The following is a 12,827-nucleotide window of genomic DNA, read 5'->3' on the forward strand; positions in this document are numbered from 1 at the left end:
CCTACTTCCGTTTTTGCCTTAAGTAACCATCTGTCTAATGTAACCATACCAAACGTAACATATTATATAGTAAATGGCGTGTCTAGGTTTTATGTACAGAATAATACGAAATTCTCTGAGACCAGGTTGCTTTTTTGATGGCTCTGAATATGATTGGATGATGATGATAAATGATTTGTAGGCCTATTGAGCTGCAAACAAAACACATTAAAATGCTGGGAGGTTGTCCCTTTAACTGTCCCAAAATAAGTGAATCAAGTTCATTCAATAGTTATTAGAAACAAGAGACTAACAAGCCATTTTTTGTTTCAACCTATGTTGTTGTTCCCGTCTAGTCCAGTCTTTCTGCTTATTCATGTTTCAGAGAACTCTCCACTGTGAACATAACGTAAATAAACATGGAGCTTTCCTTTTTAAGCCAGGCCATCTTGCATTACTGTAATGTGGTATCATGGCAACCAGACTGGTAAGGGAGGGCAGAGGGGAGAGGTCTGAATTAGTTGCCTAATGGCTGACCTGTGTCTACTAGCAGCACATATGAATTGGGTTCAGTCAGACTCAGAGCACCTGTCCACTCTGTGTCAACATCAGATCAGGTTACCTGCTGCATCCTGATCTTGGAGCTCCTAAACTCACCCTTCTCTCACCTGGCTGGCTGGGTAGCCTCTCAAAAGGTTACACCATTTCCTGTTATTACAATAGACCCGTGCTTGACTTGGACTGAAATAGGTGCCAGTACTCATTTTGAGTGATGGTACTATTTATATTTAGCTGCAATACGTTTTAGCTAATATTCTATAAGAGGTGTAGGAATTAAAGCAGTAGAAAATTGGTGGTGCCGGTACTCAGTTCCGGTGAGCTCCTGCCCAAGTCAAGCACTGCAATAGACTGTCCCTGTTTGGTAGTGCCTTCATACCAGATTTGCATTCACTGACTAATTGTTTACCTGTACTAGCATCAATTTAATACATCATTGACTGTGATATAATTACATATACTGAAAGATATTAACTTGTGTGTTTATTATATTATAATAATATCACAACTATAGACAGATTAATCACAATTGATTTGTGACTAGAGCCCAGAGTTTGTTCTGGTCAGGTAAGTCATGTTGTACCGAAAAACTCCTAGCCCAAAGGTAATCTCACTACATCCTTCCAGCAACACCATATTCCCGACCAGCAACACCATATTCCAACCAGCCACACCATGTATCGACCAGCCATACCATATTCCGAACAGCCATACCATATTCCGAACAGCCACACCATGTTCCGACCAGCCACACCATGTTCCGACCAGGCACACCATATTCCGACCAGCAACACCATATTCCGACCAGCCACACCATATTCCGACCAGCAATACCATATTCCGACCAGCCACACCATATTCCGAACAGTCACACCATATTCCGAACAGCAACACCATATACCGTGTGGAGCTCCAGAGCTGGTTATAATGAGGCCTCTCAGGCTGATTAGGGTGCTAAGCTGCTGGAGCAGGCCGGTGGGTTTAACAACTTTTCAGGGGCAGCCTCTCTCCTCCGGTTAACACTAATGTCATACTCTCACTGGCAGACTCTTGGAGCACTGGAGGACGAGGAGACAAACTGGAACACTGCCATGTGTAATGAGATTTAGAGATCTTCTTTATATCATTTTCTTAAAATCCTCTAAAGTTGTGTATGGCAATAGATGTTCAATGAAAAATGTATTTTTGTGAAACACAAAAACACCATTGCAATGCAGTGATTACATGGACTGAGCAAGGCAGCTGTTCGTTTCAGAATACCCAAACTCAATAGACCTCTTCCTTGTGTGACCGTTAACCACTGTTCAAACACAAATATTACCTAGCATCTGGCCATGCATGCCCCGTCAGACTCTCAGGAGTCAGAAACCCCAGGCAGAAAGCACACAGGGGCACATACGCTATACAGCTGGCATACGGCTCACTGCTGGCACTTAGCCCCGTGGGCTGACACTCCTAGCAGGACCTCACAGTCAGCCTGCATCTATTGTCACAACCATTATATCCCTCTGATGATGAAATGATTAGCGGACGCTAGGCTAATCACAAGGCAAGCGGGTGATGGATAGGGTAGCTGATAGACTCAGGGGGTCGGTTGGTGCGCTTTGTCCAGGCACCCCTCAATCTTGTGATACTGGCAACCCCCCCCATCCAACCGCTGTTACCCCCACCAGCTGCCCTGACCCCTCATCATACCGCTGCCTATGCTCATCATGTGCTGACAGTCAAAGGGGTCCGCTCCATCAGTCATAAGAATGGAATCCCTCCTACCCCAAGTCAAAATCAATCGGCCCCCAGACAGAGATGGATGGGGGGCATCCTCGACCCTGCATTTTCTTGGTAATGTCACTCTAACAATGGGCTTCTGTCATTGGTAGATAATAGAGGTGGTCCCAGGCATGGTGCTCAGGTCAAGTTGGCTGGCCCTGGAAGGAAGTATCAGAAGGCACTGCACGGAACCCAACTTCTCTGCTGGGATAGCTATCTGTCCTCCTGGAAACCACAGGCTTTCCTGAACACCAGGGGAACACACCAATACAACAGCCTTAACAGGATTTTCCTTAGCTGAGTACTGTGCTGGACTATTGTCTCTGTCTTTCACTCTATTCTATTCTATGTTTCTAGAATGACACTATTATTGTCATCACATACATTTGAAGAGTGGCTTTCTAGTAAACTAGGTTTTATTTTACCATTGAGTTAGGGTCAGAGGACATAATCACTATCTAATACTAGCAGAATCCCAACTAGCTGAACCGGTAAGCTCCCTGGTAATACCAGAGTAAGCACACAACACCAGTTCCAGCCCCCTGACAGGTATCTCTACAAGGTCTCTACAAGGTCTCTACAGAGTCTCTACAGGGTCTCTACAGAGTCTCTACAGAGTCTCTACGGGGTCTCTACAGAGTCTCTACAGGGTCTCTACAGAGTCTCTACCCTAGTCTCTACAGAGTCTCTACGGACGGGGTCTCTATAGAGTCTCTACGGGGTCTCAACAGGGTCTCTATAGAGTCTCAACAGGGTCTCTACAGAGTCTCTACGGGGTCTCTACAGAGTCTCAACAGAGTCTCAACAGAGTCTCAAGGGCCTCTATAGAGTCTCTTTGAGGTCTCTACAGAGTCTCAACAGGGTCTCTACAGGGTCTCTATGGGGTCTCAACAGGGTTTCTACAGAGGTCTCTACGGGGTCTCTACAGAGTCTCTACAGGGTCTCTACAGAGTCTCTACAGAGTCTCTACGGGGTCTCTACAGGGTCTCTACAGAGTCTCTATGGGGTCTCTACAGAGTCTCAACAGGGTCTCTACAGGGTCTCTACAGAGTCTCTATAGAGTCTCTACAGAGTCTCTACGGGGTCTCTACTGAGTCTCTACAGGGTCTCTACAGGGTCACAGAGTACATGCAGAGAAATCTAGTGGTGGAAACGGTAGGGGTAGAAGGGTGGAGGGGGCCTCGGAGCATCCGGAGGGTGAGTCTGCGTGGCAACTCCACCAGCCGCTCCATGACTGATCTCATTTGATCTAGCTTATTATGCAAACGACTCCCAACTCCTACTGCATAATTAAGACTTAATTAATTTGTCTGGGTCCGGCCTGCTCCTTACTTCCATTTACAACATGATAATCATTTGGAAGGGAGGTATGGTACCCTCGCTGATGAAAAGACTGATATAATTAATTAACCATTTTTCCCCCCTTTTTTTCTGAGAGAAAATAATAAGTGTGATGAGCAGAGTCTGATTAACCCTATTATAGTGACTAATTAGGGGGATCGTTTAATAACCAAGGAAGCAGCACAATTATGACAGAATGCTAATTATGCCATTCAATGAGGAGTGTTTCAATTTTGGAAAAGCTTTGTTAGGGAACTATGACATTGCAAACTCTTCACACATAGTCATTTGTTTTTGTGTGCATGTGTGAGGATTGGCTTACATGTCTCCCTCTCAAATTATTTAATCTATTTCTCATTAATTCAAGAACATCTTACTGGGAAAATCAATTAATTAAAAAAGTATTACAAGTTTGGAACAGATTTACAAATTATTCATAACAAAACCGCTAAATAAACAGTCACATGAATACAATAGTACAAACTTTAAATAACATAAAACAGTCATACTTTTCTCAGCTACAAAAGTAATTTAGGCTCATTTGATCGTGGGTTTTCCCCTGTAAATCATAATGAGAAATGAATGCTAAGTATTCAGATGAGAAGAAAGGTAAGTATAGTAACCATCTCAGGGTAAATTACATGGATGGGACTGACTGACCTCAGGCTATCCTAATAGGGTTGCAAAGTTCTGGGGAATTTTACATAAAGTTTTCCAGAAATCCTGATTTCGGATTTCCTGCTTATTCCCTCCTGATTCCGTGAATCCTCTAACCGTGTGCCCTTGAGCAAGGCACTTAACCCTAATTGCTCCTATAAGTCGCTCTGGATAAGAGTGTCTGCTAAAGTACTAAAATGTTTATGTAAATGTATATTGTATCAAGCTGTGAGCTGATTCTCTTGCATGCTATAAAATGGGATGATGGTGGATGTTTTTTATATGGACACCTGGATCACTGGACAAAAGAGAAATAGGATGAAGAGCTAAGTGGATTCTGAGGCTCCATTTGTCAATCGAGGGAGAATGTGGCCCATTAGGTTTCTGAGCGGCCATCTTGTTTTTATTCAACAGTTACACCAAAATAAGGGTAACCTCATAAAATAATCCATTTGAGCAATGTTTCTGGTTTAATTTCTGTACGTTGAGTCACTACTGTCATTATGGTTGGTTGTTTATGACATGGGATGTAAATCACCTTACATTCTGTTCTTGGCGGAAAATAAATCCAGTCTTTAAAAAATAAATCCAGTCTTTAAAAAACAAAATCCAGTCTTCAAAAAATAAATCCAGTCTTTAAAAAACAACATCCAGTAGTTCCCCATGTAGGTCATCATGTTCTTACACAAGAACATCCACAGTCATGGGTAAAGGGAGAGCATCTGTGTGTGTCTCTATGTCTGTGTGCATGTCAACGTATGTGCGCCTCCGCGTGTGTACCTCAATTTCCCTCTCTGCACCTCCATAGTGCAGCTGTGTCTCAAACTCTTGTCAGGTAATTGAATGAGCAGGGGGAAACCTGCAGTGGGAATCTTGGCCCCTGCTGTCCTTATTATCTGTAATACAACAGCTGCACTGCCTGCTCTTTGTTGGTCGACTCATGAATAGAGAAATGAATGTGGGGAATGACAGAGGTGAACACTGAGGGGAGAGACAGGGCAGCACATTTTAATCAGCCCAGATAGAACAATCACTTTTTCCACCTCTGTGGCTCAGAGGTGAATTAGCATTTAACATTCCAGGGCATGCTTGGTGACAAGGCTCTGGCGGGAAATACAACCAATAGACTGGAGTGATTTCTGAGTAGCTCTCTGATGCTTTAGATCAGTGAATGTAATATGCCCCAGGGCTTGGAGACATCATGTTTCAGGGAACCATTTTTATATGGTAGCTACTATTGTGCTGTAAGGAGTGCCAACACAAAAATGTTGGCCATACAGACGGTTGCATTCTGTGAGTGACATATCATTCAGATCGATGGTATTGTAATATATTGTTGAAAATACTTTAGAATTATTGTTCCAGGATATAATAGGTCAAATGTTGGCAGACATGTTGTCCATCTGCAAGGAGACAAAAGCTAGAAGCCTTGCTGCATTGGTTCTTAGAAACCCCAGCCTCTGATTAAATCTAGATTCCTCAATAGCCCTGTCCATGGTGCTGAATGGAACCTCCCTCTTATCAGATTACACACAGGCACCAGCGCCCAACAGCTCATCCATTACAGTCATTGATTGACAATGCCATTCATGAAGCCCATGTCATGATGAGTGCAAATTAAAGTCACATCATTGGAGCATTCGAGCAAGATGGGTTTGTGTAAGATTCAGACACTGGGCTAATGGACAAATTTGAAATGGATATCTGCGGGATAATCTGAAGAGAAATATGGTTTGATAGAGATTTTGAGACCTTTTTATATTCTGTTTCATATCTGGCAACCCAAAATGATTTCACCAGAAAGGGAGCCAATAGTTATTCAGGGTGAGCCCCCTTTCTTCAAGATCTGCAATCTTACTTCACCTGTAGGTGGTGCAATAAAATAGGCAGACTGTGAGCTGAGTCTGAGATGAATGAAATCAGAAAGAGGTTACTTCTGAGTAAATGCTTTAGGCCCATATCATCATGCTGTAAAAAAATGACAATGTCTGACATTTTATTTTTGTCTGTGATTTATTCAAAGTTGCCACTTGCAGCACATTAAGGAATTATATTTTGTTAAATAGGCCTACACCAGCTACTCATAAGAATAGCACTAACATTGCAGAAACTCTGGACATGAATGATTCCCCACAACACTGAACGTCATTTTACATTTAAGAGAGAAGATCACCTTTCCAACTTTAAATCAGTCTGGGTGCTGTTTGGGCGTAGGGCACCGGGTTCTAACGATGGTCTATTTAGGGGCGGATGAAGTTGACATTATGGAAGGAAGGATGGAATGGCAGCTGTATGCTAATGATGCTCCGATCCTTCAGTGTTTTCCCTCGCGCAGGGCAGGGCGCGCCACTGAGCAAACAAGCACGTGCGTCCGCCGAAACCAAGGCCACCACACCGGCCCACGCGCTCCAGAAATGATGGGAAAGAGGAACTTGTTAAAAATGCCATCAAAGCGTCTAGCCCCACGAACCACGACTAATATAACTGCCAGTTGAAACGTTCTCGAAAAAACACGGACTAGAGCCAAAAGACATGACCTGTTAGCAGGCCTATAATGTGATTGTGACTGTCCTGTAGCATAGACCTAACATACATTGTGTAGTGTTATTTATAGTGTTTATAACAATACGGCCTGATAAGGGGAGAAAAACTCTCTTTAAACTCGTTAATGTTCAATGTACAAAAACATTGCCGTGTATAATTTCAGAGAGACAAAATTTGAATTGCACAAAGCTAACGGTTTGTATACAAGCAAGTGAAAACGCATCAGACCAGAGCCAACCATTCAAAAGGCGCATGTCTCAGCTAAGGATTGTGTCATTATTTGACTTGGTCATACGGCAGCTTTATGCAAATGAGGAGACCAATACCCGACGATGGAGATTCATTCTTCCCTGCAAAGAAAAAGAACGCACGCTCTGCCAAGTGGCGCATGCTCATTCATGTGAAGATATTATGATGAAACGCAGGCAAGCATATTAGACAAAAATATTCACATAGGCCTATAGTAGGCTACTGTGGATTATCGGCCTTGTAAGCATACTCTCTAAACCTGATGACTGTAAAATTCTATAGGCCTACATTTACATTTAATGTATACACAAAACTGACAATAAGTTATCTGAAAAAAAACAGAATTTGACTTTGTAGGCTACAAAACACAACGTTTGCTTAATTTACATTGCCTTTTGAAATCAATGTTCAAAGAATTGAAACATTCTGATTCACTGAAAAGGTGTTTTATCATAGCCTCCTACATGAAACTAAAAGGTGTTTTATCATAGCCTCCTACATGAAACTAAAAGGTGTTTTATCATAGCCTCCTACATGAAACTAAAAGGTGTTTTATCATAGCCTCCTACATGAAACTAAAAGGTGTTTTATCATAGCCTCCTACATGAAACTAAAAGGTGTTTTATCATAGCCTCCTACATGAAACTAAAAGGTGTTTTATCATAGCCTCCTACATGAAACTAAAAGGTGTTTTATCATAGCCTCCTACATGAAACTAAAAGGTGTTTTATCATAGCCTCCTACATGAAACTAAAAGGTGTTTTATCATAGCCTCCTACATGAAACTAAAAGGTGTTTTATCATAGCCTCCTACATGAAACTAAAAGGTGTTTTATCATAGCCTCCTACATGAAACTAAAAGGTGTTTTATCATAGCCTCCTGCATGAAACTAAAAGGTGTTTTATCATAGCCTCCTACATGAAACTAAAAGGTGTTTTATCATAGCCTCCTACATGAAACTAAAAGGTGTTTTATCATAGCCTCCTACATGAAACTAAAAGGTGTTTTATCATAGCCTCCTACATGAAACTAAAAGCGACTTCGTTAAATTCATTTAACCAATCTTGATTTAAAGATAGGAGACAAGAGACAATCATTTATTCCAAATGTAGCCTAAAGTTTAGAATAAACGTTTTAAAGCCAACTGATATTTCAAAAATGAAGAATACTAGGAAAATGATGTTTCAAGTGATTTCAACAAGAATGGAACAATATCAAGCAAAAACAGTTTGCAAACAGTGATTGTTAGAGAGATTTTTTATTTTTATATATCGTTGCACATGACGTCCATATCACATGCCATACATGGACAGGAGAGGTGTTCTGGAAAAGGGGTGCAGATTTAATAACCCGAGAAGCGCTGGGTGCGCGCGGGCTGACATTCGGGCTGCGGCCCTCTTTGTTTGGAGCGCTGATTAGACACAGCACGCGCCTATCCCTGGGCCAGATTGGCCGTGAGTCCTATTTCACAGGTCAAATTGCTTTTCAAACGAAAACTGCATATGCAGCGTGGGCAGACGTGGCTATTATGTACCAAGACCAGAGGCCCTTCTTATTACTTATGTATGCAGTGAGATGTCTGATGTATAACTCCAGTTAAACTGCCGAGACAGACGCGTGCCCAAATAAATACATTCGTACCAAGTAATGTTTATTTAAGAAGTCCTACCTTATTTGTGTAAAATACTAACTCTCTTATCAAATATCCATAGGCAATGCCAATGTCACACACAGTTGGCACATATGTTGTCCCTTGGTCCCCTTAAGCCACAATACAACAATATGTGTGTCCCATTGCTTTACTATTGACAGTGACATCACTTGCCCAAGTTTTAGATGTTCATGTTTTTGCCTTTTATTCTATAAATGCAAATAACACCTTGAAACTTATTTATTGTCTTCTCAACCAGACCCCCCACCCCCACCCCTCTTCAGGCCCCATCCTAATTGTAAACTCTGATGATTGTGTTAGTGAAGGACATTTCCTTTTGGCAGCTCAGTGGCCCCCAAAGGAGAACCACAAAGCCGTGGCACGTGTGCATTTGTATAGAGAACCATCAGACCTTAAAAAGAGGAGGGCCCGGCGTGTGCCTCTCTTGGGGAGGGACCGAGCGCCCACATTAACGTAATAAACCGCAACTACATCTGCTAAGCTATCTGCACATCCTCCAACGAAATCCATCAAACCCAAGCTTTGAACCCTCCCACTCCCACATCCAAATCCACTGGGATCTTCGTTTCGTCTGATTGGTTGAAGATGCGGCAACAAGGGGCGAGAACAATAGCATTATTCCGGCATAAAAAGAGTGCAGCTATGCCTTAGAGACGAAAACATTTCAGCAACACAGAGATCAATAGCTTAGCGAAAATATAAAATAGCAACCGAGGCTCCCGGTGTGACTGTAATTCCACAAACCTGGATATCATCCGAGACTTCGCCCACCTCTCCAAAGTGCTTTTCTGCCATTCGCAAAGATGCCCAAAGGATTCCTGGTAAAAAGAAACAAGAAATCAGCGCATGTTTCCTATAGGACTCGTACCAATGAGTATGAGCAGGAGCATCACATCCCTAACTTTCAGAGTCAGGTGGACTCATCTCCGCCTGTCTCTGTTGCGTCCTGTTTGGACCGTGCAGCCCCATCGCCGGACATCGCAGCAGACGCCCCGATCACCAGGCTGGATGCTGAAGCGGTTCAGTTTGGCAACGCCGAGGCGATGTACCAAGCCCTCTACAGCCCCACCCGGCCCATCAGCAAGGACCATGAGAGAATATATTACGGGAGAAGTTTCAATCTAGGCTCGCCAATTTCTGCCGAGTCATTCCCGACATCTTCCTCCAACAGCAGCTTTGATAATCTCCTGTTCGCCCCCGTGGATTTGAAAATAGGCACCAGCAACAGCAACCGCAGCGGCATCACCAGCAGCATCCCGGCTACAGTCATCAGGGGCGGTACCAAGAGGCCCGCATTCGACACTGAGCGCAAGAGCAAACCTGCATCCAAGAAACCCAAAGCCATCAGAAAACTGCATTTTGAAGACGAAATGACAACGTCTCCGGTACTTGGTCTGAAAATCAAAGAGGCTCCTGTCGACTTTAAACCCAGAACGCAGACATCGGCAGGCGGGAAGCCTTTAGGAGAGTTTGTCTGCCAATTGTGTAAGGAAGCTTACGCGGACACATTTTCTTTAGCCCAGCACAAGTGCTCTAGGATCGTGAGAGTTGAGTACAGGTGTCCTGAGTGTGATAAGATGTTCAGCTGCCCGGCTAACCTCGCCTCTCACCGGCGCTGGCACAAACCGAGAGCGCAGAGCGCAGCAGGGATACCATCTACCCAGAGAATCAAATCTGAAATGGCCAAAATGCACCCCGCTGTCAAGACCATCCCGGAGGAAGCCAAAGACTCAAGAGCCGAGCTAATGAGTGACAGAGACACCCCAAGCCCAGGTGTGTCTGAATCGGGCTCGGAAGATGGTTTATACGACTGCCAATATTGTGGGAAAAGATTTAAGCGTCAAGCATACCTAAGAAAACATATTCTGGGACACCAAGCCTTGCAGAATAAAATGTTCAAGGACCACGCGTTTCAAAACAGCGACAGAGTGGAAGAGCAGGTGCCAGTGTCCACCTCATCCTCAGAGGAAAACCCAAACCAAAGTCCCCTGAATCTGAGCCCCGTGGACTGCCTTCTCTGCCCCGTTTGCGGGGAGAATTTCCCCAACAGGGCCAGCCAGGAGAGACACCTGCGTCTCATGCACTGCTCCCAGGTGTATCCCTGCAAGTATTGCCCTGCCACTTTCTACAGCTCACCCGGACTCACGAGGCACATCAACAAATGCCATCCGTCGGAAAATAGGCAGGTGATCCTGCTTCAAATGCCCGTGCGCCCGGCTTGCTGAACACAAGAAAACGCGTGCCTTGGACCGGAGCGTTGAAAAAAAGTTATTTACCTAGATTACTGAAAGACAGGGCAACTTGATGTTTAGATTTGTGTGTTTGATGAGAGGTATTCTATCAATGCCAATCAGCTGGTTGTTGAATGCTTATCCATTCCTTGAATATAAAAATAGGCATATATTTTGCGATTTTTCTCAAATGGGTTTATCGAAAGAAAACAAAGCGTTAGTTTGACTGTTAAATGTATTTTTCTAGGACAGCTGCAGAGGTGCTCAAGTAATAGCTTCTAGACCTAAGAACTGTTTAATTTGATATGGGTATTTTCTCCCATAAAAGCCTTTTAATTCACCGACTGTGAATTTCTGTATATCATTCAACTTTATGTTAACTTATGAATTACAGGACAGACTTATCAACTTTGTCTTAAAAACCTAAAACGATCGAAACCTTTCCCTTTAGTAGAACCACAAATGCCTTTAGAATATAAGCACACCAAAACTCTGCTGTATAACTGCCTTAAAAAACTCAACATAATAATGGTTGTTTTCGTTTAGAATGCGGGCACATATTTTATTATTAATTGTTGCAATATTGTTTAATCATAATAGTTGTATTTATGTATTTATGTATTTATTTATTTATTCTATTTGCAATTATCTTATGTAATGTATTGTTGTGTTGTGTGATTATTCTGTGGTTGTTCTGGCAGTTCACATGTTGTAGCCAAATGTTATGTCAAAGTTATGAGTTGTGATAATTGTCGTGGACCGGTCTAAATCTTCAATCTCCACAGCTCTTGTAAAACGTAAAGCTCTTACCTTAGATGCAATCTTTTTCTATGAACAGGTTATTTTCTTAAATGTTGGCTTTTATAGCGCTTTGATTGTATGTGTACACTGTTGTCTCCAATTATCCATCGAAATAAAAACGATATTTTCAAAAGGAAACCATTTATTTAGCTCTAGTTTGACATTGACTGTCTGAAAGATACCAAGCCTACATCACCCATGTTTGCCAGCCCTGACTTCCAGTGATATACCTACAATAAGAAAATAAAGTGCCAGGCTATAGGGAAGTATCAATTAAACTTGTCTGAAATAATTTTCTGATCTTTACAAGAGAAAACAATGACATTTTGAAATATGTAAATTAAATATAATGGACATCCATCTGGGTAAAAACTCAAAAGACACAATGTTAATCTGAATTATTCTGGATACACTTTCCATTTCCCCCCTTGTCTTACACAACAAAATATTACACATTATTTCCCTCAGCTTCTCAACATTCATTCACTCGCCTATTTAATCAAATCTTTAGGTTAAAACTCTAAATCAAACTTAGGTGTGGCCTACACAAGTGGCTAATTAGTAAAGGATGAGTAATAGCATAATTACCATGGACACTCAAGCCAGGATGCAGGCCTACTCCCTGTGGGTGCATCATTTCTACAATGAGTGTCTGGACGAGGGACTAAAATGGGTACACACTGACATCAAGTACAGAGACATTCCAAGTTGGTCTGCTCTGAACATTACGATCTAATTCCTCATCTACCCTTTTGAGGTTTCATTGAACTATAGACAACAATCCTGATGCCTGCAATGTCCTGTAGGAAACTGAAAATATGCCTTATTTATTGTCGATTTACCATTGCTATGATTTGCTATGATGATTCATGCCACACATGATCATAAAGTAGTGTCTCAGAAGACCTGGTTTGGTTACCATGAAGAAGAGACAGAGAGCACTTAGCTTCCAGTCATACAGTATATTGCCATAATGCCTGGTCAGAACATGGCAGCAGGACAGAGGTGATGGCCACCCAACTCACCC

At 42.5% G+C, this 12,827-nt stretch overlaps 1 pseudogene; it reads left to right on the forward strand.

Moving 5' to 3' along the window:
* Positions 1 to 9,261: 9,261 nt before the first annotated feature.
* On the forward strand, positions 9,262 to 11,293 carry LOC109894593 (insulinoma-associated protein 1a pseudogene; annotated as a pseudogene).
* Positions 11,294 to 12,827: the final 1,534 nt, after the last annotated feature.

The sequence above is a fragment of the Oncorhynchus kisutch genome, linkage group LG7 (assembly GCF_002021735.2).
Source record: "Oncorhynchus kisutch isolate 150728-3 linkage group LG7, Okis_V2, whole genome shotgun sequence".
In the NCBI taxonomy this organism is placed as follows: Eukaryota; Metazoa; Chordata; class Actinopteri; order Salmoniformes; family Salmonidae; genus Oncorhynchus; species Oncorhynchus kisutch.